The sequence below is a fragment of the Ochlerotatus camptorhynchus genome, unplaced genomic scaffold (genome assembly GCF_037179485.1).
Source record: "Ochlerotatus camptorhynchus isolate MF236.1 unplaced genomic scaffold, CSIRO-AGI_Acam_v1.1 ptg000404l, whole genome shotgun sequence".
Taxonomy (NCBI): domain Eukaryota; kingdom Metazoa; phylum Arthropoda; class Insecta; order Diptera; family Culicidae; genus Ochlerotatus; species Ochlerotatus camptorhynchus.
In genome coordinates this window covers 2708333-2735687 of record NW_027040890.1, presented here as the reverse complement: position 1 = coordinate 2735687, position 27355 = coordinate 2708333, and the positions used below count along the sequence as shown (strand labels likewise).

Here is a 27355-nt window from a genome sequence, read left to right as displayed (position 1 = left end):
AAGATAGAAGCAAAATTTATTCAAATGGGTCAAGTCTTGAAAACTAAGCTGTCACGCAGCTCCAGCTTGATAGGGTAGAGAACTACTTCGGCCTAATCGCCCATTTTGGGCCTATCGAGCAGAAAACTTCAAATAAATCCATGATTTCAAAGTTAACAAGTCAATTATGCGTTTGGTACGATACTTTAGTTAATAAGCTTCCGAACGAAGTCAATGAGAACGCGTGATATGAATGTTTGCACCCATTAATCCCAAAAACAAAAGAAGCGCTCCGATAGGCCGAAGTGAATTCATTGGCGTTTCAAAGGCGTTTCAATGCGTTAGGCCGAGTTTAGAATCCGTAGGCCGAGTTTGGCGTCAAGAAGCAGTGTTAGACTTTTGACAATATCTCAACGATTGGTTTCTCTTTATCAAATCTTACGATACATACGGAAAGGTAAATAAATTTGGAAGCCATCAGTAGCAATAACATTCCGTTTGATGCTAAACTGCGCTAGATTAAGAAATACTAAGTGCGGGTTGTGCTTAATAGGCCGGAAATGGGGTAGTTAACCCTACCCAATAAAAAAAAAAGAAAAAAAAGAAAAAAGACACGAAAAAAAATCCGGACACATTAAAAACGCTGCCATTAAGTATTTTTTTCAAAATTCACTGAATCAAGCTATGAGTGTATAGAATTACAGTAGGCATTGGTTGTCAGGATAAGCTTATTTGTTTACATCATTGCTTCACCGGAGCAAGCACGTCGCGATTCGACACTGCACGCACGAAACGAAAATTAATGAAACGTACTGCGTGGCAGTTTTCGATCAAATTCCTGGGCAGGAATTTTATACCTCGGTTGACCGGAGAGAGTAGTTAAAGGGATTTCTTGGTTTGTTGACTGCACTTTCCTCTGTTCAAAACTAATGCAAAACAGTAATGTTTAATATCCGATAGACGCCGCCACATGCTCATTGAGGATGATAGCTAGTCCCATGCAACATCTGTTGGTTCTTTGTGTAAAGGCTGGCTAAAAGTAAATTGGTACGCACAAAACGGCATTACAGTACCTTTATTAAAACTTCAAAGTTACAGCATTAGATGGTTACATTTCTCCAATTCGAACGAAATCTGGAACCTTCTTCTTGATGGAGCCCATCAGCGCCCGCTCAGCGGACACGGAATCACCGCATTTCTTCCATTCTGCCCCTATTTGCTGGATGTCCTTGACTGCTCCGCCGCTTTCTCGAAGTCGCTGCTTTGAAATTGACCAGTATTTTTCGATTGGTCGAAATTCCGGACAATTAGGAGGCTTAATTAGCTTTGGGACAAAATCGATCTTGTTGGCAGCATACCACTCCAGAACCACCTTGGAGTAGTGGCAGCTGGCCAAATCGGACCAAAAGATGACTTAGCCCCTATGCTTGCGGATGAACACGCTTTTTCAGGCATTTTTCGATTTAAACTTGGGATGTTATCGTCGAGGATGCGACGAATGGTTCCGTTTTCAGGCCATAACTGCAAATCGCTTGCCAAATCATGGCTTTCTTCGCGAACTTGTCGGAAAACACATCCCCACGTAAATCACACATCGCGATGTCAACTTTTGAACGGGAAGTTGCTAAAAATCGAGTTTGACGTATGTTTCGTCGTCGATCAACGTGCAGCCCTTATGTTTCGTCAAAAAACGGTCGTACAAGAGCCTTGCACGCTTTTTGGTCACAGAATTCTGCTTCATGTGCCGGTTCGGTTGTTTACTGGCTTTATACGACTTGTATCTTTCCCGGGCAAGGATGTTCCGCAACGTTTGAAAGTTGGCGTTGTACCTTCTGGGCACATTTCGGATCGAAAGACCGGGGTCGGCTTTAACGCACCTTCCCGCAGCTTCCATTTGACGTTATTTGTGAACGCGATCGATTACTTTGATCAAACTTGCACCAGTTGTTCTCTATAGAAGTATAAACAAACCACTGTCAAAGATTTTCGATTCCCAACACTAGGGGCGTGCTAGCGGCGTGAGAGGGGCGTACCAATGTACTTTTAGTCAGCCTTTAATTACAGGTGGTCCGGCACTATACCCTACACTCAAATGCTTGTTTTTTTTTTAAATGGACAATCACTTTTACTTTAAGTGTATTTCACCTTGGTTAAATGTGTTAGACACGTTAAATAATAGTGTTTCAAATTTTGAAATGTTGAAAATCTTTCACTATCTATTCAAGTGTATTGCACATTTAATCACACTACTGTTCAAAACAGATTGATTTAAAGTGTTTTGCATTTCAATGCGATGTGAATTGCTTGCTCAGAAAGATAAACATCGAAAACAAGACTTGTGACTTTATCCTATCAACCCGCCTCATATATGAGAACAATCGTGGCACAGTGAGATCGAACGAAGACTCCGGTAGCAGCACACCCCAACAGTCCATGATCGAATTCCAAATCAGACCCATTAAAAAGATATGTGAAAGCTCTGGCCTCTGGCAGTTTTGTTTATATATTTGTCGATTCATTTTTAGAGTCGATAAAGTAGAATATTGTAGAATTTTGAACAATGATGTGCAAAGCTATTGATATAACCAAGAGGCACATAGAATCCAAGTGTGTCACAATTCAAATCCATAGTGTTCAGGCATGATTCATAGCATAAGATTCACACATGAAATGGATGTGTTTCACAATAAGCGCAAAATTAAGTGTGGAATTTTTTTAGTGTAAAATTATACATATACTTTTTCATCAAATTTGTTACTCATACAATTTTCTATCCATGAGTTGTATTAAATCGCTTATAAGTCTTATTTACCCTCTTGACTATGACTATGAAAAATCAACTTTTTTTTTAAAATCTCATCGGGTCTACCTCTTAATTACGTTTTGCAGAGTTACCGCCTTACGATTTTTTTTTGTAACCCCCTCAGCTATCATTTGGAGGGTGAGCCACCTGGTTTCCAGATAATGTGTTATTTTGGGCTACCCTAATGCTCATGCTCAATATCCGATAAATGGCGCCATCGATGCAACCAATTTGCTAAAATTTCATAACTCATAAGGTAGGTATGTAACGCGCATCGATCCGTTTAAAATCGGATGATCACAGTAATTTCGCTTTCACGAATCTCGCGCAAAAACGCAACGCACTCAATTATCGTTCATGCATTTGATTACAATATATAGCTCGTTTAAAATTTACAAAACGGTCATTAGCATCTAAGAATGTAGCACACCGATTGTTAGCATGGAAACATCACACCCTTGACTGCGACCGAACGCACTACTGCCTTAGACCTATAGACCACGTTGCATAAGGCCACTTGGGAGTTCAACAAAAAATTAATGTGCAAGCACGCCTACCTTAAGCCACTATTCGGAGCGGCGGCTTCTGCTTGCACATTCACTCTACTTAGAAACTATTACTACAACCCTCAACAGCAAGTCCACCACCAACTGTTGTTGAGCGGTTCCCGGCGGCGATGGTGAGCCAAGACCAAGAAGCCGTGCGGTTTGATGAAGAAATCAAGGTCTCATTTGCACCGAAATCTTCCCTCCGCGGTTGTGCACATCATTCCCATAATGACGCTCATCATAAATTGTTATTTTTACTTTATACAAACCACGGCTAGATAATTATTCCGTTGCCAGCGGGGGTTCAATCTACAGCGCCGTGCCCCGTCATAATTGGGCTTGCCTGTTTTTCATTGAAGAACACTACCTTGAATGGCTTCGCAGCCATCGGTACCTGACTAAATTATGTGTCGTGAGCCATTTCTCCCGCAACCGACCACGCGTCCGTCTCGGCAGAATTAATAAATCGCAAGCCAAGCCCTTTCAGCTCGATCAGCATTCCTGCAAAGGCTCCACCCAACGTCAGAAGAAGAACGAGGTCTTCCCTTTGGGTCGATGAAGCTATTTCCACATAGCTATCTCGCACCGATCAAGTAAATACTGAATGCAGGTTAACAACTAATTAACACGTTCGACCACGCGTGTGCCCGCCGGCTCATTTCGGAATCAAGCAATAGCGCCGTATCGTACAAAAGAGCCGATAGACGATATGGGAGTTGCTACAACCGCGTTTTTAGAAGTTTTGTGTATGCGGAGGTGTCCGAAATGGTGAGAAAATACGGTTTACACCCGTACAAAACGGTTCGACGAATTAATTACGATTATTGAATGAACCAACCAATCAGTGCGCGAGTGTGAAGTAGCAATTTGTTGCTTTTGTTTGCGCTTTTCTTCAACGCATTGCCAAGATCCAATCGAGACGCGCCGACCGACCGACAGGCGCCGATGTAAACATGCATTTTGCTTGTCCGGTGCAGCAAATGCAGTGCATTATTACTTTTTTATTTTTTCATTTGGGCAATCTGGTTAATTTTAGCGGTGCGTAATCGATGGCTGTTTGTATCAAGATGTACGGTCTGTTTGGAAACGTGTAGAATCGAGTGCGATTCGGTTGTTTTGCGAGGTGCAGTTGTGTAAATGAAGGTGTGTTTAACGTTAAGCACAAGGGGTATTAATATAGCGCATCGTGAACTAATACAAATCTGTAAATATTTCAATCCACGAAAAGGACAGGCTGCTTCATATAATTTTTCTACACATTTTTCTATCATCGTCTATTATATTTAAACTGAAACTATGCGCCTGTTCCCGTCATCTAAGTGATCTTTGAGTACTTTCACAGTTGTCAAATGAGATCTTTCTTTATCAGCGGTTATAGGATTTTTTTTTTGATTGCAATATTGAAGATAGATGTAGTAAATTCTTGAATCGCCTAAGTAGCCTAAATACACCAAAAAGCCTAAAAACGCCAATGTGGCAGTACCTTCTTTTTACATGGCCGATTAAACCAACTCAAATTTGAGTTTCGTTCACTCAAATTCGCAAAAACGTAGGTTGCTTCTGGACTGAATTGAATTTTCGTCGATTTTCCTCATATTCGAGTACAGGGTGGCTAGCGGAAAAACCATGAGACCGGGAGATAACCGGGAATTTTTAAATTTGCCAGGAAAACCCCGAGAAATAGACGGAGGATCCGGGAAAAATTAACTAACCTTAACATATCCCAACAAACATTGACAGCTGAATAAGACCATATTCATGCAAAAATATGCAAACTCTAGTAAAAATTTCCTTTAAATACCACTTCGAATTTCTTTAAAACTATCCTAAGGATTAGATTCCTTTGACACCAGTACTATCACGGTAAATTTAGAGCTGGTTACACACTAATTTATTAGATGTGAACGCCCCACCCACCTTAAGGCTATTTGCTTCCATTAATAAGGGCCCTTGATTTTAATATAGGAATTTATGTTTATCTGCAAGTACCAACATATAATTTAGTTCCCTCAAACTGACACTGGAATATGTACGAGTAAAGCTTATCTGCATTCAGCTCGCCATAACACTATCTGAGACGTAGTTCTCGGAACAGTGCTGAAGAAGTTCTAAGAATTTCCTTACATTCTCTGGACTTCCTTGAAGTTCACCGGAAGTTCTTAAAAGCTACACAATGTTCCTAAAGTTGATGGAACTGCCATGAAGTTATTCCGAAGATTTCGAAAAATCTCTGATACCCTCGGTACTTCCCTTGAACTCTTAAAATTTCTCTGAACTTGACGTTCCCTTTATTTCCATAACGATCCCGCATTTTTTTCTGGAATTCTAGGATCGTCCTGAAGCCTTACTAATTTCCCTGATGTTTTCGAAACTACTGTAAACATTTTGCTATGTACCTAAAATTAATGGAACTGTCTTAACTGTCTCACTCAAGGCGTGAGTAACCGTCAACAATACTGATGATGGTACAGCACGCAACACCACCCTACTGCTTTCTCTCTAAGATGACTACGGTGGTCATGACGAGAGGAGCAACACAATAGTTGGGTAAAGAAGAATTGCATTATAACACACCATCGACTGGAAATGCTTTCGGCAACGTGGGGCTTTAGGTAGTGATGAAACGTCGCTAGAACTATTCCACAGCCCCAGACAGTAGGGTAACCAACTGATTTTGGACCCCTAGAGGAAGTGAGATCACGTTTATGTCAAAATATTATTATTTGTTTATTATTATTATGCAATTTACATGCGGTTGTGTTCGAAAGCTACTCATCTTGGATGTAAAATGTCACTAGATGTTTTATTTATTGATATATACTCGAAAAAATAATTCTTTTCACATCATGATATTCACATATTTTGGACCCTTCCACTTGATTTTGGACAGTGTCCATAATATATTTTGGACACACTGAATGGGAACGAATATATTTTGGACATGCTGAAGTTCTTTCAACCTATGAGCCTAAAATTAATTACGACGGTCACTTCTTCCTATCTCGCATTTGTTAGGTCCGTCTAGGTGAGAAAATTTTCAAAGAAGGTGCCGTAAAACGGGGTGAAATTGATCAGCGGGGTGAATTTGATCGCTGAGTATACCCAATATTGTACTTATGCATAATATTTTTACAATGTATACAAAGATACATTCGTACGCTTAGTAAAGAAAAACATGTTACACATGAAAAAATATCACGAGAAATTTCAGCGATCAATTTTGCCCCGCTGATCAATTACACCCCGTTTTACGGTATGCATAAAAGTTAACCCCCCGTTACTCGCGCTGTTGTACTTTGTACAACACATATGAGTTTTCCATTGCCATTTTGTTGCTGCCAATCGATCTGAAACCAACTTGTATTCCTCAAAAAACTTGTTTTGAACTAAAAAAGCTAAACTTTGATTACAATTAACCCCCAAAATGCGGATAATAGAGAAAATGTAAATGGAAACCGCGTAAACGGTGTCCATACTACGTGGGATTGACTTAATTGGTTACAACATGGAATATCTCGAGATCCTGACCAGATAGAAAGTTACTGTCTTCGGAAAAGTTGTTCAGGAGGTCAAAGCCTATTTCTTAGTGTACAATAGTTCAGAATTATCTCACTTCGTGGTGCTAGTATACATGTGAAATTCTCGTGTATAAAATATCTCTAGATCCTGACCAGATAGAAAGTAAATGCCTTCAGCAAAGTTGTTCAGGAAGTCAAGCTCTTTTCGTTGGTGGAGTAGTTCAGAAATTTCACACTACGAGGCGCTAGTATATACGTGTAATTCTCGCATATACAATAGCTCGAGTTCTTGACCAGCTAGAAAGTTACTGTACTGGGCAAACTTGTTCAGGGGGTCAAGACTTTTCGACTGGTAGACAGTAGTTCAGAATTTTCTCATCACGTAGCGTTTGTATACATATACACTTCTCGCATATGATATATCTCGAGATCCTGACCAAATAGAAAGTTACTGTCTTTGAAAAAGTTGTTCAGGAGGTCAAAGCCTATTGCTTGGTGTAGAATAGTTCAGAATTTTCTTACTATGTAGTTCTAGTATACACGTTAAATTCTCTCATATAAAATATCTAGAGAGCATGACAAGATAGAATGTTACTGTCTTGGGCAAAGTTGTTCAGGGGATCAAGGCCTTTTGGCTAGTGGACGGTAGTTCAGAATATTTCACTTCATGGTACTAGTATATACGTGCAATTCTCGCATATGATATATCTCAAGACCTGCTAAAAATGTACTGTAATCGGCAAAGTTGTCCAGGAGATCAAACCCTATCGTTGGTGGAAAGTACATAATTTTCTCACTAGGTGACGTTGAAAGACACGTGAAATCCTTGTATATAAAATATCTCTGAATGACCCGCATACTAGTGCCACGTAAAGGGAAAATTCTGAATTACTGTATACCAACGAAAAGATCCTAACATCCTGAACAACTTTGCCGAAGACAGTAACTTTCTGTCTGGTCAGGATCTAGAGATATTTTATATGCGAGAATTCCTCATGTATACTAGCGTTGCAAAGTGAGAAAACTCTGAACTTAAGTCCACCAGCAAAAAGGCCTTGACTTCCTGAACAACTTTGCCGAAGACAGTAACTTTTTATATGATCAGGATTTCGAGATATTTTATATGAGAATTTCACGTATATACTAGCACCATATAGTGAAAAAATTCTGAACTATAGGCTTTGAACTCCTGAACAACTTATTCGAATACAGTAACTTTGGGGGTTAACTGTAATAAATATTTAGCTTGTTTAGTTAAAAGCAAGTTTTTTGAGGAATACTCGTTGATTTCAGATCGATTGGTAGCTCGGCTGCAAAATGGAAATGGAAAACTCACACTGTTGTACAAAGTACAACGCGTGAGTACTCGTGTTACAAAAGTTGGCGCGAGTAACGGAGGAAATATAATATAACATAAGAAAACAACTGATCATACCATAAAAAAAATCATTCAGAAGTAAATCTTAATACGGAGACCTGACTCTATGCTTGCAGTTCATATTATTTTTGTATGGGCTGTTCATAAACTACGTAGACGGTTTTTGAGAGATTCAACCCCCCCCCCCCTTCCGTAGAAGACAGTCTCAAACACAAAATTTAAAAAATTGTATGGACCGTAGACATCTGCCAAGCGCTCTCACCCCCCTAAAGCGTCTACGTAGTTTATGAACAGCCCCTTAGTTAAATGCGTTTGGGAGATAGGAAAACTTTTGTGGAAAACTAGGAACTAGGAAAACTAGGAAAACTCAGAGTGGACCACTCTACGTGTTTTGCCGTTTTTCCCATTTTGAATCGCCTGATAAACAAGAAATATATTTAAAAACAATGAATTCATATAATTTTGATTGATTTACTTACCAATTTAATCAGAAATCTGATATAATAGCACGATCGACCAACCGGATTTTTTTGTCGCTCTTTTGATGATTCTCATTTGATAAGTGTCCAAAATAAGTTGGTAACATTTTTTTACGATCTTTTTTGGACACTTTTTATTTAATATTTTTTAAGTAAAATCTTAAGGTGAAATCTTTATAAACACGTAAAATACATCTTCCAAAGTCAGATAAACTGATTTGATAAAAAAAATTATTGAATTGTATATTTTAGACCAAATTTAAAACAAGTACACTAACGCCGATTCATCTAGACAAACGTCGAAACATGAAACTTTTTCGATAACATTTTCTAAAACTGCATAAATTGAGCAATTGTAAGCAATTTGAGGTGAACTAATGATCTTGAGACATAGCAAGTAATTGAAAGAATGTAATTACAACATCAACCCAGATGAATTTGAAGAAACTAGACAGTAAGCGAGGAAAATATATGAAAAGGGTCCAAAATATGTAGGGGTCCAATTCAAGTTGGTTACCCTATATGAGCTAGTCAAACGCACATTTTTTTTGCCTGTGGATTTCAGGAAAAACCTCAAGTCCCCTCATCCATTAATGTATGAGTTAGGTAAAGGAGTGTGCGTTTGACTAGTACTGTCGCATTAATGATACTTCGCTCAATTTCAACTTCTATTCAATGTTCACACTGCAATAAGAACTCGAGCGGAACTATCAACCTATCCTACAGAACTTTCTCTAGCTAATAAATTATCGCACTAAAGCTTCATGTTGATATTAGTATAGTATTTCTAACCAACTCTGTTCTAAGGTTATCTGATCTTCCAAGAAGTTCTTGCAATTCTCCTTCTTCTGAGTTTTTTGAATTTCTATGAAGTTTCCTTAAGTTGTCTTAAGTTTTTTAAACATCTCCGAAGTTCTCTGGGCTTCTTGAAAATCTTGAAACATGTTAAAATTTTCCGCTATTTTTCTGAAATTAATATTTGCTATGATCTTCCGTGACGTTTCCTCAATTCTCCAAAAAAAAAAATTAACTTTATTATTGAAATTTTTAGCCAATTGGCTAGTCTCATCATTCTCGAAACAGCCCTGAAGCATACGGAACTTATTTTAAATGTTTTTTTTTTCCATTTTCCTGATGTTCTCCGGATGTCCCTGTAATTTTCTGATCTTTCCTTATGTTGGCTGGAATTTTGTGAAACTCCCGCAGTTTTTTTCTGAAAATTTCGTTACTTCCCTTGAGTTCTTTGAGATTTCCTCAATTATTTTGAACTTCTGTAAGTCGCCGCTATTTTCCTGAAATTAAAACGAAATAATAAATGTTGTTCTATGACTATCACTCAAGTTCTCAAACTTCCCTGAAGCTCATGAAACTGCCCTAAAATCATAGAAACCAATTCATCATCATTTGAAATTTCCCCAATAGTGACTTTCGTGATGTTTATTTTGCTTTCGATCAACTATCAGAAAGATCTTTGGACTACCCTTAAGTTTTCTGGACTTCTTTGAATTTATCCGTGTATTTTGAAAGTTTCCGAAATTATACTGAAGATAATTTGATTGCCTTGAAGTTTTTTAATATTCCTTGAAGTTCCCGTATTTTTTAAGTTTTGAAAACTGTTCGAACGCTACTTTTTTCTTGAAGTGCTGGATATCTATATCCATGCAGTTTTCTAAATTCTCGGAATATCTCGTAATTCCTTGCAACTCCATGAAACTTCTTGCAATTTTCCTTAAATTGATGGAACTGCTCTGAAAATCTCTAATCGCCCTTGAAGTCCTTGCAACTTCCTGCAATTTTACTTTAATTAATGGAACTGCGAAGATCTCTGATCCTCCTTACAACTCAGTATTGAACCCTGAATATAATGAAACTTCATAAAAATCTCTTAACTTTTCAGAATTGTACTGATCTTCGCTGAGGTTCCTACTTTGTTTCGAAGATCTTGGAACTACCATAAAAAACCACGGAATTCCCTTAAAATGTGCTCACAATTTCCTGATGTGCATTCTTCTTCTTCTTCTTCTTCGCATTTAAAGCTTATTGCATATCGCATATTAGCTTATTGCGTGCTCTCAACTTAGTGTTCTAGATGCACTTCCACAGTTATTAATTAAGAGCTTTCGATGCCTGTACCATATTTGCATTGGTATAATTGAGTGGCAAGTCCAATCATACTTGCCCAGGGATGTCGAGAAATTTTCCAATCCGAAAAATTCCTAGACCAGAACGGGAATGGAACCCAGCCACCTCCAGCATTGTCTTGCTTTGTAGCTGCGCCTTTACCGACTGAGCTAAGGGAGGCCCCCTGATGTGCATGTTTCATTTCAAAATTTTAATTAAACTCTTGGAGCTTCGTAAATTCCTTCCTATTTCAAAATTCCTGCTATTTACTTGAAATTTATTGAACTGCCCTTAAATTCTTTGATATGTTTTAATGATCCCGGAGCATCCCTAAGGTTCTCTCAATTGGCCTGAAGTTCTTGGTATTTTCCTGAAAGTATGGAATGTTCTCGAAGTTTCATTGAAGTTTTCTTAAGTTCTCTGAAGATCTTTGAGCTACCTTCAAATTGCCCGAACTTTTTTGTGGTTCTTGAAATTTTCCTGAAGTTTATGGAACTGGTCTAAATTTATCTAAATAAAACGCTTACAGATCTTAAAACTTCACCGAAAGTCTTGACTTTCTTGTAGTTCTCGTAACTTCCCTGAAGAATCCTGAGCAAAATAGAGATATTATCTCAGCACCATATTGATTCGATCTCCCGATGGCCATAAAATACCCTTACAGATATCCGGATTCTTTGGGAAAATAGTCAATTCCAATCCCGATGTAGTGCATATCTTTAAGAAACATATTCAAGAAACCGGAGACATGTGACATTCGGACCGGATTTTTTTTTTCTCAGAATGTTTTCAGAATATCCATGGTTTTTCCTTTGAATTCTACTCATAATTATCAGAAAATACTATTGGAACTCTTCTCGTAACTACCCTGGAATTCTTTTGAAACTAATCAAGTAAAAAAAAAACTTCCCCGGAATTCTTTTGAAACTCTAGTAAAAATTCCCTTTGAATACCACTTCAAATTTCTTTAAAACTAGACCGAGGATTAGATTGCTTTGACACCAGTACTGTCATGGTAAAATTAAAGCTGGTTACTCATTGATTTCTTAGATGTGCGCGCCCCGCCCTGATGTTCTTTGGACTTCTGTGATGTTCTCGAAGTTTCATTGAAGTTTTCTTAAGTTCTCTGAAGATCTCTGAGCTACCTTCAAATTGCCGGAACTTTTTCAGGGTTCTTGAAATTTTCCTGAAGTTTATGGAACTGTTCATTTATCTAAATAAAACGTTTGCAAATCTTAAAACTTCACCGAAAGTCTTAAATTTCTTGTGGAACTGCCCATAAGCTCTCTGAAACTTCTCAAAGATCTCTAGACCTAGCTTCTCTGAGGTACTTTGAACTTCTTTAAACAATACACAATTTTATCTCTTCATAAAGTTTTCTCTAGATCTCTGAAGTTGTCTTGGCTTCCTTGAAGTTCTCTGATTATTCCTTAAGTACTCAAATCTTCTTAAAACTTTCTGAAGTTTTCCTTAAGCAAATGGAACCGCCTTGAAGTTTTTCCCTGAAGTTTCCAAAATATTTCAGAATTTTTCGGAACTGCCCGAGTAGGAACGAATATCTCGATACCCTAAATTGGTATAGATGAGCCTGACATAAGGGTAAAATTCTAAAAAATAATGCCATAAAATGTTCCAACAATATCATTCCAATGCCAAATTATGAAAATGCAATACCCACACATGTATTCTTTTGGTATCCAAATAACGTTTTTTGTTATTTACAATGTATTTTGCATGCAATTTTTTTGGTATTATTGACCAGCATGACATAACCCGAGCAGGAAAAAATAACTTATTAATACCAAATTCAGGTATGAAAATGGCATAACTGGCAACCTAAATATGGTATTAGTGAGGCTGCCATAAGAGGTAAAATACCAAAAATAATACCTCAAAAATATTCGAATAACGAACTAATAAATAACTTAGTTATAACAATAACAAACGGATAACAGACGCTTTTTTAGATGCTGGAATACCATAGTTTGTTATTATGTGTTATTGTCTAAAAACTGAAAGATCACATTTTGCTATATAGGTACTCATTTGATATTTTACAAAATATTTCGATAACTGAATAATATCAAAACAAGGTTTTATACCACAAGCATACAAAAACTGGTATCATACAGATATTCATTTGTTATCGACTAGCTATCGGTTCCTACTCGGGAAAGGTAAAATACCAAAGAATAATACCAAAAAATTACATGCAAAATACTTTGTAAATAACAAAAATTGATATTTGTATGCCAAAAGAATACCTGTATGGCATTGTTTTGGTATTGTATTACCATAATTTTGTATTAGAATGGTATTGGAATGGTATTCCTGAGCAGGAGAAAATAACTAATGAATACCTAATTTTGATCTGATACCAAAATTTGGTATTGATCAGCATGACATAAGAGGTAAAATACCAAAGAATAATACTTCAAAATTGCATGCAAAATACTTTATAAATAACAAAAATTGATATTTGGATACCAAAATTATATTGTTTTGGTATTTCATTATCATAATTTGGTATTGGAATGGCATTTTGGGAACATTTTTTTGGTATTATTTTTTGGTATTTTTCCTCTATCGAGATATTCATTCCAGGCTCGTCAATACCAAATTTTGATTGACAGTTATCCTATTTTCATACCTGGTATTAATAAGTTATTTTCTCCTGCTCGCGTTATGTTATCGCAATTTGTTTATGAAATTTTCTTGTAATTCTCAGCCTTTCAGAACTTCTTCAAAGTTGCAACAATTGAATCAGATTGAAGCTAGCTGAAGACAGAACATTTCTCATGGTGTATGTATTCAGCGCAATTTTAATCATAAGGCGTCCAACTATTCATGTATGTATTTCCGAGCGCAGCTTTTATAAGAGTAGCGATTGTAGTCAATATTTCTGCGCCCAGTATATATTTACTTAAAACAATATTATTAATAATAGTTGATTTTCGGAGCTGGTTACACATAGAGTAACCATGTGTAACCACCATGACAGGTCTGTTTGACACTATTTCAAAAAGGTCTTTGAAGTTTACGCAAAACTCACCTCAGATATTTTTGGGAATTCTCATCAGAATACCTTTTTCTACGGAATTTTGTATGAATTTATTTCAAGTTCTCCTTCATTTTTTTTTAAATGAACCTCAAAATACGATTTCTTTGGTATATTTCTCGGAACTTCATTGAAATTCTTTTCTGAATCTTCTCAGTATCCCAGAACACCCTTTAAATTTTAATTATAATTCTCTTTAAATTCTCCCTAAAATTCACCTGCTATTCTCCTAATAATCCCGATACAATTCTCCTTAGAATTACCATGGAATTCTCTAAACAAAAACTCCCTTGGGGTTCTTCTGAGGATGTCTTAGGGCTGAATCCCAGGATCGGTTTTTTGGACCACGCTAACATGGAAATGGTTACTACCAATTTTTACGAAATTCTGAGAATCACTATAAACCACTATATCCTTTTAGAATGGCTGAATAAGGTGTTGCTCATAAACTGGACATTTTTTAAGACATAGTAGTTATGGACAAAACCAGGTCTTTAAAATTTAGGTGTATGTAATCTAGGTGATCGGATGGGTATTGTATTGCCGGGAATTGAGAAGAATGTTATCAGCATACAATTCTGGTGTCTTTCAATATGCTGCAATCTTGCTTTAAAAATCGCGTGTGACCTTAAATTTCGATAACTTTAGTGGGTATGTTTGGGAAGAAATAGCTATTCTTTTGCTATACTATACACTTATATTATCAATCTCAATTACCTACCCTTTTTGCGTTTTGACTGCCCGTCAAAAACGCAAATTCCCATCGACCTCGTGAGCCGTGACGTCCACTCTGCAGCCGCTCATTACCCACCGAACTAATCAATCTTTTTGTTCTCCTGATTACAGATTCTACAGTTCGCAGCATCGCAACAGATAAGACGATCCAAGCTTCTCGCAAGTGAGCACAAGCAGTTGGCGCAGCTCGCTCATTAGTGGTAAGTGTGTATGCAATGGCGGCAGCGCCGGCCGCATCGTCGGCAATCTACTCGACTTTTGTTTCTCGATTAGAAGAGCGTTTCTTGCCGCGACCTATCTTCGCTCCACGTGTTGTCGGTTGATGATTATCGCGCGCCCGCTCACATACTCACGAAATGGCACTTCGTGTGCGGGTTAGAGGAAGATAAACTTGAACTGGAAAGAGCGTTGGAACTTGAAAATTCAAGTGAGCATCGCACACTTGACACCGATGAGGTTGGGCTGATTTTTCTTTTCGGTTTATGTATTCTTCTGTTACTGTCGTCGGTCGTTCAGTCAATGTGGGTTCAGTGTAGTGGGTGGTGGAGAGAAAAATTCTCTCGGCATATCTCCTCTCGGGCCAGAAGCATAACTTTTCCAATCATTGAAACGTGACGAAGAAGAAATTCACTACCTAGATGACTACCAGTATTTGTTGTAAAAGTCACTTGATAACCAAATAACTGTAAACGTTGACCGATTTCATTCCATGGTACAATGAAAAATGACGGTAGATTAACTACCAATCTAGGGCTGATAGATTCTTGGTGAACGTTGCTTGAGGCCGCACTCAAAGTTTTCAAGTGTTGAGATCTGTTCGCTTGTGGGTAAATGTAAAGTATGCAAACGAACTGAAGGCACGATTTCGATAGTATTCAATAGATAATAATGGAGGTGGAAGAGAGGTGTTAACAACATCTGCTCTACAAACTTCTAGTGCTTGCTTACATCTCCATCAGCACAAACTTGCTCTTGCAATGCATTCTAGCTTTCGTGGGATGAGGTTTATGTAGGTGGTTGGTAATTGATGTTATGAGGCAGGAAACTGGAAATCATAGAATGTAGAAGCTCCGTTATATGCTCGTACCACCAAGAACTCGGTGAAAAAGGCAGCCGTGAATAATATGGCCTTGGATTTTGCTGTTTCGATATCGATAGCTTATCTTTCAAGTGAGCTGTTAAAATCAAAGTAGGTTTCTACTATTGCATTTAGAAAGATAAGCTTACTAGGGTGTGTGAATTTCTACGGGTATCTGAATGGATGAGGAGAAAGGTCATGATTTGTAGCTTAACGTCGTGTGGGGTGATATTTTGATATTTTGTTACACTGGATAACTGCGATTTACGGTCACAGTGTCAGAATTTGGTTCACTATTCAACAACATCGGCGTAATTTTCCAATGAATTAAAAAATCATATTACTGATGAATTTTTCAATGAAAAACATCATCTATAATCGCATATCAGACCCATATGGATTTTCGTCAATTTTGAGATAACAACGCTATTCACTATCAATTGGCATCTACTTTCATATTATGTGAAAAAACTATGGATTTTGATCATGAAAAATTTGAATACAACATCAGGTCAGTTTGTCCCATCAAGCAAAATAATCAGTCCCATCCTGAAATTCAATCGCCCATAGTTCAAGTTAAAGGTCTGCTTTTTAAATTGCCATATTTTTTGCTGGTATAATAAAACATGCAAGCTTCACTGCAACAGATTTTAACTTGAAAAAAATATCAATTGATTTACTGTTTTTTGTCAAATATTTACATGGAAATTGCACTTCGTAACTTCGACTGCCATATCCATATGGGATTATAGCCAGTATAGGTCAATAATAATTGCCTCATATTATTGAGATTTAGAGGCCAAGTATTGAAGTTTATTAACTTTGAATCGTTTATCTTTCTATAATTCTGGGATCAGTTTATATAAAAGTTATTTACAATATTAATGCTAGCTAAATTCCCTAGGCGTTGCTCGGGAAAATTTCATCAATTACATTTTTTTTATTAGGCACTTGATTTTTGGGCTTGGGCTTCGCATTCCTATAAACTCTTATCACAACGAAATTGTTTTAGTTCGTCCCTACGTTTCAACTCTGGGACAAACTACAACAATTTCGTTCTGTTTAGAGTATATAGGGCTGCCAAGCCGAAACCCAAAAAAAATAGTTATATTCACAGTAGAACACTCCATTCCAATATTTATTAGGCACTCTTGGGTCATTCGTTACTCGTCCGGGTATGTGATTTTAACTTGTGACTTTGGCGTGAGTGATATGGATGTTAACCATTGAGCCGGGACCGTCCCCTTTGATACATTAATTTTATAAATCTCTATCACTCACTTACTTCTCTCAGGCAGACAGACAGACAGACAGACAGACAGACAGACAGACAGACAGACAGACAGACAGACACAGAATTCTCGCAAGACTCCGAATAATTTTTATATTTCATAATTCACTTGGAATTCACCTAAAATTTCCTTGCAATCCTCCTCAGAACTGCCTCATAATAATCTTAGAATTCTTAGAACTCTGTCGTCCTAGAATTCATACATGTTTCAGAAGCTCCCTCGATTTTTTTGGAATTCCCATGAGGTTCTCTTCGGAGTTCCATGGGAGCTTTTTTCAGAATTTAGGTTCATTTAATTTCTCTAGGAATATAAAACAATCTGTTTCATTTAAACATTCCACTAACAACCCAATTTAATTAATTCATCATTATGGCTACCAAGCCTTTGGGGATTTTTATTTACTTAATTCTTGGGTTATTATTAGTTAGGTAGTTTCCCATTTTGTACGTTGTAGTTTCATTGTTATACCTGTGATATTGACATGCAGGGCTGTCATCTGATCACTCAATGCGCGCAATGGACTTATTTTCTGAAATAAACAAAGTGAGAATCAAGCAAACACAAAGTTTGCTTGTCTTTCACTCTGCGCAAGTGTAAAGCAACGGAGAAGAGAAGACAGACACCCACTTAGAAATAACGAAAGCTCAATGTGTAGCCATCGCTCTTACGGCTCCGACGCAAAGAGCGCAAAGCACCGACAAACCGACATGAATGACCATACAAAGTACCATCAAATTTCAGATCGAAGCACAAAACTGACATCTGCCGCCGTGTTCGCGAAAAATGTGTCAAGAGTTCAGTTTAAGTTTCATGTCGGTTTGTCGGTGTGCAAAGTCTGCAAAGAATGATTGACCGCCCACGGTTGCTACTCTGTTATTGCCAGACCAGCTGTAATTACACAGAGAACCAACAGACGATGCTTGGGACTAGCAATCATCCTCAATGTGTAAAAACTGGTGATCTCGAATTAGGCAATACCAGCGCCAGCCGCGCCTGAACGCAGGTCAAGAAAAGAATGGGTAGGAATGTGTTGACGTGACACTCGCTTTGATGGAAGCCGAGGAGTCCTCTGCACTTCCACGAGGAATCACTGGGATGTTGGATAAGAGGGTTAGGTTTGCAGCAGGGTTCGTTTTGGTAAACGATAAGCTGAATTGATGTCCTAACGATCGTATAACGTGAAGGAGTATGGGATTGAACCCACGGTCTTCTGCTCAGTAAGCAAAAATGTTTGCTACTAGGCAAACAACCCGCATAAACAAACAAAAACCATAAGATGCGCCTAACCACCAATTCGGGATATCATCCCAACTTTATGTGGGATAGTCGTACCATCTATGATATCGTTAGAGTATGGTACCCGTTTATTAGGGAAGCTCCTTTTTAATCATCGAGTTGCTGTTATTACCATGTAGTCATGTTAACAAATAAAACGATTGACGAATCTTGATGTGGATGGGCTTGAGATTAGACTCAGGATGTTCTGCTCAGTAAGCAAAAATGGTTGCTCTAAGGCCACCGATCCCCTCATATCACATCATACCGTTACTCAAGTTGTTATAACTATTCAAACCCGGCACCGACGACAACGAAAGGTTTAGCAAAATACACGATAAACAAGCGATCTTACCATACATTTTTATTATGAAAGAACCTGGGACCGCGTTTTTCTGCTCAGTAAGCAAGCCACTGCAACCGACGATCTTTCAAATCCGAAAACAAAAGGCTACGAAAAAGTATTTAGGCCTTGATTAAATTCCACTTTCACGCGACGTTAAATGTTTCGATTTGCTCTTTACGCATTGTTCAGGCAATCGTAACAAGCTTTGACCGATGTGACGATTGTTTAAAGTAATATGAGTAGTATGAGTATTATTGTACAAATTACAGTACATTGTAGAAGTTACCTTATTATTCTGCAGCGCCATCGGTTTTTATTTTTGGATCTTGAGTTGTTTTGGTGATATACTTACTTGCGGCATACTCAAAGAAGACATTAGCGCTTGTATAAAATTCGCTCCTTGCACCGAACAGAGTGTACCGCTCATTGTGTGGATCGCTTGCTCACAGATTAGTTGGAAAAGAGTGTGATAAACATGAAATTCTCCTCAGACCTACCAAGGAATTTTCCTGAGAGCCCTTGAAGATGTCTGCTATTGCATTCTCTTATTTGCCCAATATGACCTCGATCGCGCGTGATCTATTGTTTTTTCTATTCCCATCTAGGAAATGTAAGATTCTATTGCAGATTTCCATAAAAAAGCTTCTAGACGTTGCAATATTTCACCGCATAAACAGATTCTGTTATGTGGTCGTCGGAAGGTTTTTTTAAAATATTTTTATAATTATTATGTTCGCTAAATTTTCAAACAAAGGAGGATAGATGCACTGGGGCTAGTAAATCTTGTGAAGGTTTTAAATAAACATATTAATTCTGGTAAACTTGCATGTCGGCTACAGCCTATTGTAAGAACTGAAATCACCTTTACTATACATCTTACTATAACATACAGAAAACAGCATAGAACGTGCAATGTTTTGGGCTGATACTTCGATGATTGGGTTGAATTACCGAGAGTAATGAAAGCAGTCCTGTCATCGTAAAATTTGAGTTAATTGGGTGCCATTTATTTTGTTTATTTAGGTGCCACATATAAAAGATTAAAATGGCGATAACGTGATCAAAACCGTGGCGTCATGAAACATTAGATCATTTATTTTCGTACCTTTTATCATTACCATAAGAATAATGTCATATGTAGTGACACATCTTATTAGTTCATAGTACTTTATAATCGTTAACTGGTACAAGGGATATGACCGGGTGTCTGCTACTTGAAAACACCTGGAAAACTAGGAATTCACAGGGAATTTTACTATCCATCATTGAACAGAGAATTTCCTCTAAGTATATTTTTATGAATGCAATGCATTTCCAAAACAATTAACTTATTTCTATCCAACTAGATATCAGCAGTGTAATTACACAATTATTACAAAAACATCCATTCCAAAAAAACACACACACAAAATACAAACTAAACACAAAGCTAATCAAACTGTAATCTAAGATTAATATTCTTCAGTTTGAGTCATCATCCTGAATACTTCTCTCCAATTTTTTTTTAATTTCTTTGATCTTTTTTCGACTGTCGAACGGTCATGGATCTTCACTGAACTGCCGTGAGATGACAATGTGACGTAAATCCATTTAGTGAATTGTTCAGGAGACAGATACTATTGTTTAACCTTGCAATGATTGCGAAAATCATCAAACTGATTACTGGAACTGTTGAAACAAAGCTTAAAATATGAACGTTGAAAAAGAGAGCAGGACATTTCACCGAAGGACGTTTCGTCGAATGGGTCAATTCGCCGAATGGGTTATTTCGCTGAAGAGCAAGCCATTTTCTACGGGTTTGAACTTTTCTTAATGATCAGTAAATTTTGAAAACAGTCTTGAAAAAAGATTAAAAAGTTCGATTTTTTCAACCTGGCAAGCTATTGAAATGTAATGTTTCCTTCTTTTGAACATGAGCAGTTCTTTCGAGTTGTACTGATTTCGGAAATTCTTAAATCAATATTTTTGATTTATAGCAATGCTTTCTTCTTTTAAACATGAACAGTTCTTTCGAATAGTACTGATTTCGGATTTTTTTTCGACGAAATGACCCATTCGGCGAAATGACACACACCCTAGGAAACTCCTGATGTTTTAACAATTGAAAAAATGAAGAACTCTAACATTTTCTTAACATCTCTGAAGTTCTATGAAAATCTGGGAATTTCTCAAAATCTGCCACTGATTTTCTAAAATTCATATGGATTTCAAGAATTTTTGGAGCTTACGAAACTTCTTGGACACGTTCCCACATCTTCTCAATGTTCTCGGATCTTCCTTGAAGTTCCATGGACTTCTAAGTAGTTCTCAAAGTTTTCTGGACCTCTGTGAAGTTTTTCTGAAATGTTTTTACTTCCCTGAAATTTCTGAACTTAAGTTTCTTAAATTTTTCTGGAATCCTAACGATATAATTAATATAGTTCTAAGATTTTCAACGAAGTTCTCATACCGACCAGCATGTGTCACTTGCCGTCTGGAGTGTGGCCTGGGCACTTGAGACTTGGCCCCCTTCTGTCGCGCAAAATAAAACAAAAATCAAAGACTTTCACTGAAGTTCATGGAACTGCCTTTAAATTATCGACACTAATTCATAACTTTTTCAATAGTGCAGACTGATTTTATTAAAACTGTCCAAAAGATTTCCGAATTTCCTTGAAGTTCTCTAGACTGCCGTGAATTTCTCAGTATTTTTATAAGTACCCGCAATTTTACTGAAGTTAACTGAATTGCCTTGAATTTTCCATAATTTTCCTTAATTTTTGTATACTTCATGAACGCTTTCGGAACTAAATCACATCAACCACAACACTGGATAAAACTTCCAGTCACGCAGCATTCACTGTGTCAGGGGTTTGAATCCCTATACAAATGCGAAGGGATATCAAATGTGCGCAGTGCAGGGAGTTGCTCTTCTTGTTGGGCTAGTTCGCTAGCTCCACCAGCTCAACCAACTAGCGCGAATTTCAGTTATTCCTGAAATCTCATGCTGTTAGATGTTGACGCCCTGTTTACATTATACTGGCTACTTTTTGGTACGCTAGCAAAAAAAAGCACAGATGTAAACACCACATGTAGCACGGAATGCGTGAGACGGAAGTGTTCTTAAAAGGAAAGATACCGCGATCACGATCTACCTTGACTTGGAAAATGGCTGATTGATTTGACTGACCAAGGGTGGTGATCACCAGGCACTCAAAAATTAAAATGATATGGAAGAATTGGCTCGAGTTAATTATGTCCGTGACTGCACAATAGGACAGGGATCCGTGTTCCTGGTGAATGTTGTGGGGCCCGTTTGCCTAATGTAGAATGTAATCATTGTGTATAGTTTTAACGGATTTCGAGTCGTGCTACGGTCGTACGGATATCATTCCGGAGTACGTCCGATATCCGTGTGGCTGTGCTACGATCGTATTAGAGCATGTTTGCCAAAGTTCAATAAAGTTTAGAGCCGTTCAATTCCAAGAAGCGTGGAAACAGTTAGTATTGATGGTGTTTATTTTAGCTATTTTTTGATCAAATTAATGCAAAGGTGGTGCAGTTTGAAAGTGTATGAATCCTCACCATTGGACATCGATCATGGATTGATTTAGTGAATAGGTTCCATTTGAAAAAATCCTTAAACAGTGTGTGGGATTTACCTGTGCAGTTCTTTTAAGTAAGAGAAAACAGCTATGCTGGCACACTTTTAAATTTTTATCTTTATTATTGATTTCCTTTAATTACCTGACGACATTCGTGAATTCATGTGAAGGGTTAAGCATTTGTTCAAGATGAAACGTGATGAGTTTGAATATATTCAAATCGCTTGGCTTGAACGATCGTCGCTCATAATAGTATTTTGTAATGCAAGGAGCCCAATGTCCTAGCAGTGACCTGTTTTGATTACTGAGTGGAAGATATTGGAGTCAATCCCATGCTTAAGTATAGATGTCTTGAACGGAACGGATATATTAATATTTTGGGTTGAATGTGACATATGCTCGATCCGCGTTTGAAAACATTGTTGATGCACTTGTTTGTCAAACTATGAACATGAGATCAACTTCCACCCTAATATTATGTGAACTGCTTGACTCTCGAACACATTATGGCGTTCGAACCGTTTCAAATCGATAATTCCCATAAACTACGTAAAAGCTTGATCCGCAAGCCAAACGTGCGCACTTCCTTGAACCGCAGCCACATCTCTCACTTCTAGTTTTTTTTCACTAACTTCTCAGTGGCTAGTGTGCGACTTGCGATCGAATGCACCTATTTTCCTTTCTATAACTTCAAGTACCAACAAAGTTTCCCGAGCCGAACTCTCGCTGTCAAGAGATGTCCGTTTTTCTACGCTGATTTTCGCTGCCCATCCATCACGGTTGACTGGCACGAAGCGAGGCAAAAAATGAAACACCCAGCATCTCAACCCCGCCACGAGCAAGTTGATCAGGAAACCTACCACTCTGGCCCAAACGTGTAGGAAAGTACATATTTTCCAAACGTGGTCGTGGTCAGTTACGCGCCTTTTTTTTTTGCCTTTCAACCCTACGCCAATCTCATTCACTCTCGTTTGGATGTTGGTTGCTGGCTGTGAAGGTACACCATGTAACTTTACCATTTATGGTCATAATGAACGCCGTGCCGGTCGGACGCTCGGTTGGTGTGGGCTTGCTGTACAAATGTGGAAGCTGCGTGGCACCGGATTCCAAGTTGAAGGTGGCATTTTAGGCTAATAATAGAGATAGGGAGAGTAATTGCGTTCTTCGTTTGCCAGTGTCGCGTGTAATTAGCTTTAGTTTAAATGCATTATAGCAGGTGATAAGGAATTTTGTTTTGTTATCTAAGCGTGGAGCTGACATCTGTTTTGTTAGACGATAACAATCTAGACATGGGAAGTCGTGTGCGAACAAGTAGGTTCACGCGATAAAGCTGGCTAGAGGGACAATTTGGTTTACATTATGATACTCTATTTGTCTGGTATCTATTTGGTTTGATTAGGACATCATTATAGGTGTTTACTTTTGTTGTCCCTGGGAATAAGTGACAATTGTTGGCATTTTATGATAAACGATCTACAATTTGGAAATATTAAGGGTAGGCCGGGCATATGAACCAGTGAATTTTTGGATTCAGATACAATTTTATTTGAAACAACTTTGTCAGTTCAAACATCGGTAATATCGAATCATGTAAAACTTCTAATAACCGTGCAGATCACTACACGACATTATTTATTTATTTATTTATTTATTTATTTCGTCATTACATAATCTGTTCGTACATGAGCATGACCATGATTGACCGCCCACGGTTGCTACTCTGTTATTGCCAGATCAGCTGTAATTACACATAAAACCAATAGACGATGCTTGGGACTAGAAATCATCCTCAATGTGTAAAAACGGGAGATCTCAAACTAGGTAATACCAGCGCCAGAACGCAGGTCAAGAAAGGAATGGGTAGAAATCTGTTGACGTGACAATCACTTTGATAGAAATCGAGAAATCCTCTGCACTTCCACGAGGAAGCACTGGGATGTTGCATAAGAGGGTAGGGTTTGCAGCAGGGTTCGTTTTGGTAAACGATAAGCTGAATTTATGTCCGAACGATAGGGAGGGGTTACTGTATAAATAAATAAAAAGGAATGATCTCTCCCAAATAATCAAGTGGATCTGCACCAACAACAACTGTCATCCTCGTAGCCTTTATTCGACCCATCGCAGTATCATCAAAGTATCAAAGTATGAGTATTATGAAAAGATAGGTAATTAGCTACCACACGCGAGGAGTAGCGCTTCAACCCAGTGTAGATGAATTGCGTTCGTTTTGAATATCTTCGCTGTGAAGTACGAGCGAAACGAACAAATGAGTTCATTATACAGCAATGAATACGCGTATGCTGTTATTCACCACTGCTTGATTATCCAACCCAAAATTGTCAAAATCAGAAGTGATCGTCAAAAGCAAAATAATCAAATTCATTTTGGGCAAAATTATTATTTTGAATATTGTCCCAATAGAGCCCAAAACCTCGATATTATCATCAATTCAGCATGAGGCAATAATTTTCCATCAATCTGAGTATAAAAACCACCACCACATAGCGCTATATTTGTGTAATATAAATATAATCATTGCAGGTAGTTGGTCTATCTGTTAAGGTTGTCTTCATTTTCAGCTAATACCCTGTTCACATTACAGCCTATATCACTTAATATAGGCTGTTTTGCAATGAGCATTCATACATCTAGTTGTCACTGGAAATCCTATGTATGAGTGCTCATTACAAGACAGCCTATATTACGTGATATAGGCTGTAATGTGAACGAGGTATTAGCTGAGTGTAGAAGGAATGATTTTTATCAAAACTGATAAGTGTTGTTTCACTGATGACAAAAAAGATACCAATTTGCCCTCACAATAGATCCGCACTCACATTTTCTGTTACTCTACTTATAAAACTCACACTCGCACGGCCTTTGAATCAACCGTGAGATCTCTGGCTATACTTTCTGTCATTAAGATATTTTCAGTGTTCTTCAAGGGGCTGCTAAGCCAGCATTTTTCGGTTGACTGCTTATTTTCACTCACACACTTATAAACAACGCAAAACAAACGCATGCGGTGTAAGCGACAGCTGTAAAATATGAAATACAGCCCCAAAGTTAGTATTGCTGATTGCATCTGAAACTGGACTGTCCCAAAAATGCAAAAAGTATGATAAAAGTGCACGTTTCCGTCAAATCGTTTTGATGTCTTATGACTTATTGCTTGTATCATAAGGAATAAGTGCACCGAAGACAACAAGACGATTAGACGTAAACTTGCAGTTTTATCGCACTTTTTAATAAGTGAAAACGCGCTTATAAGTCCAATTTGGTGTGAAATGCGCAATATGTGTTGTTCATAAATTTAAAGACCAGTTAAGAGGGTACTGTCAAATTTGTGGAATCCCATAGAGATTTTCACGTCCGGTTGTATTGGTGCGATATGTGAGAGCATGTTAGTGAATATCCGAGGAAAATACATAACAAATCGATGTCAAACTCATTTTGATCTACTATCATACATTTTTTAGGTTAGTCAGAGGAAAATATTAAACAACTTTACACTTTTGGTAAAAGGGTAAACAATAATAGCTTTCATAAGGGACAATGTCACAAATATCGCAAACGTTAACAATAAATTTAACCGTGAATTTCTCGAGAATGATATCTCACCTAAGTAGACCACCATGATAATTGTGTTGAGGGCGTAGATAGAAAGTCCCCATATCCGGTGGCTTGCATGGATATACTATGAATTTCCAGAACTTTCTGAAAGAAGCGCTTATTTACGTTTGCGGTATTGGCCCTTATGAATGCTCAATGTGGAAAAAAAAACAGGTGCTGCAACATGAATTTGATATATTTTTTTCTTGTTACTCTTGTTAATGTTGTTGTGATGTCACGCAAAAGCTCCATAAGAACAACTTAGGAAAGAAAGAGGCGGTAAATTTAAAACACACGATCTGTTTATCTGAACATAGGCGCTAGGTTCCATTTATAGCTACTTGCTGCTGGACGTTTTGACAGTTTGTTTTTCATTGATCTTTCTGAAGTTTATAACACGCACACTTGAGTAATCCCATTTTCAAGTGAGTAGTTTGTTATCCTCACTTTCGCTCCAGCCAAAAATATTGGTTTGTTATTGTTATCCTCAGTTTCGGAACAACAATACTACACGGTAACCGCAAAATACCCAATAATGATTACAAAGTAAGCATTTTCGAGGGAGGCTGGGACTACCCATTAAATGAGTAAACATATTACCCATTTATGAGTATTTGTTACTCAAAAATGAATACTTACTACTTATTTTTGTAGTTGTAATTACTCAAATTTTACTCATTTTATGGGTAGTCCCAGTTTCCCTCGCAAATTCTTACTTTGTAGTCATTATTGGGTATTTTGCGGTTACCGTGTAGCGCATATAGAATGGACGGCGCACAGTGATATCACCGAGGATACCACTCGAAGGAGTTGTACTGAAAAGGAATTGTTTGTGTATTTCGTTTCATTGAATGGAAAGTGCATAGTATGTATAATCCATTGAGAATGAAAGAAGACAAGAATAAGTGAGTGCTGAGTTGTAAAGTTGCATTGCTTGGGTTGTCAGTAACTCAAATGAGTGGCGTATTAAAAAATATCAAATGAGTTTTAATCAGTGCAGATATTTGGTTGACGTGAAATTTGTAATGCAAGTGATTTTCACAACACTGGCACTGATTGAAATACTCAGTTTTGACAAAAATGACTATGGGACCAACATGTCAAGAACGGCAGTGTAATCGTGCTACAGTTCTTACGATATTCTGATTGTAAACAACAAAGAAGAAAGAATAGATTCAAACATTATTGACAAAGTACGCTTATAGGTCGGTAATCTCTTTCAGATACTGGATTACCAATCTTTCCAATAGGAATAACTTTAGCCACTTTCCACTAATTTGGGAATTCTAAAGTGGTTATACACCAATTTAATAAGTCTGTTATTTAATGTTATTTTATGTTATTTATGAGCACACAGTAAAAGTAGGACGTCCACTAATTCACTGGAGCATTTTGGTATACAGCACATGTCCCCCCCCCCCTTTTGACAAAAAAAAACAACTTGGTTTGTGGAGCTGGTTACTCATGGAGAACCAAGAGTAGCTACCATCGACCTGCTTGAAATTGTTTAAGCATCTTAAGATTGACAATTAGATGTGACGCTCCCTTG

General features: G+C 37.7%; 1 protein-coding gene across 3 annotated transcripts in view; it reads left to right on the top strand.

The window, feature by feature from the left end:
• LOC135710881 (protein FAM107B) overlaps nucleotides 1–27355 on the top strand; it is a 263826-nt gene that overhangs the window by 116297 nt on the left and 120174 nt on the right. For 2 of the 3 annotated variants that reach the window (XM_065233591.1, XM_065233592.1), the window contains exon 3: nucleotides 14740–14819. The gene's annotated coding sequence lies outside the window, so the exon portion shown is untranslated. Of the gene's footprint in view, nucleotides 1–14730; nucleotides 14820–27355 lie in introns of those variants that run through there. The other variant, XM_065233593.1, reaches the window with a different exon arrangement.